The sequence below is a fragment of the Austrofundulus limnaeus genome, unplaced genomic scaffold (genome assembly GCF_001266775.1).
Source record: "Austrofundulus limnaeus strain Quisiro unplaced genomic scaffold, Austrofundulus_limnaeus-1.0 Scaffold59, whole genome shotgun sequence".
Classification (NCBI taxonomy): domain Eukaryota; kingdom Metazoa; phylum Chordata; class Actinopteri; order Cyprinodontiformes; family Rivulidae; genus Austrofundulus; species Austrofundulus limnaeus.
The window spans coordinates 69,601-70,621 of NW_013952461.1; the positions used below are offsets into that span (position 1 = coordinate 69,601).

A 1,021-nucleotide genomic window follows, 5' to 3' on the forward strand; every position below is an offset into this window, starting at 1 on the left:
TTTTACTCTTTCCGTTTTTCTTTTTTTTTTTTAACATCATCTCACTTCTCGTCGGCGTAAAGTCACGCATCAATGCTAAGTTACCTGATATTTAGCTGCTGACCAAACTGCGTTGTGTTTTCTTCTTGGCGTTTGCGAACCGGGGCATTAAGCTAGCAGGCTAACAGGAAGTGTTACGAGTCTAAAAGCCTAAGCTGAAATCACCACATACTTTAACGGTGTCGTTCAGCCTCTGTCAAGGAAAAAAAACCTCCTGAGGTAAGTTAAACATCGACATGGATGCCAGGTCAGGCGAGAGATCAGCTTCTCAGCTACGGAAACCAGCTAAATGGTTTAGTGGTTAGGCTTTCCGCTACCTGCACAAGTGCGTGGTTAACATTTAAATTCATGAACTTAACACAACTATTTTACGGAGTTGTCACCTTACCTCGACTGTATATATCAGACGCGTTAGCTAAAACTTTATACCGGAAATGTTACTAAATCATTTACTAACTTGTCCCCAAAGCCATTAATTACATAAAAAACACGAATTCTTGACACTTGAGTTACTAATTATCCAAGGTTCAGCGGTGTTTACTTTGATTTATTTGATATACGTATGATTGATTACATTTTACCACACTAAAAAAAGTAGCATAGTAAATGTTTAYGCACCATTCTTAATTCCATTCCAGTCACATAATCTGATTAATCTAATTTGTTAAAACTTAATCTGGGCTAAATTGATTGCATGAACAAAGTGAGTTTATTCACACGAAAAGCACAATCATTGGTGTTTAGTTGCAGCATCCTTTTAACTGAGTATGCTAACCAAAATAAATAAATAAATAAAGTTTAGCATTTTGATTGAAATATCTTTTAAATAACTTTTAAATAAACAAGTTCATGCACGTGTTTAAAATATGAAAGTCTCATTGTATTAAAATAATACAATTTAGGTCAAATAATATCCTRACTTTCCATTTGAATAGTTCCTGTCACGAAATGATGAATGAAAGTTTCCACAAATATCCTTTGA

General features: G+C 34.5%; 1 protein-coding gene across 1 annotated transcript in view; it reads left to right on the top strand.

Moving 5' to 3' along the window:
* The first annotated feature begins 20 nt into the window (after positions 1–20).
* The window catches only part of smpd2b (sphingomyelin phosphodiesterase 2b), a 9,985-nt gene continuing 8,984 nt past the window's right edge, over positions 21–1,021 (top strand). Inside the window, exon 1 of the mRNA XM_014009517.1 lies at positions 21–258. The gene's annotated coding sequence lies outside the window, so the exon portion shown is untranslated. The remainder of the gene's footprint in view (positions 259–1,021) is intronic.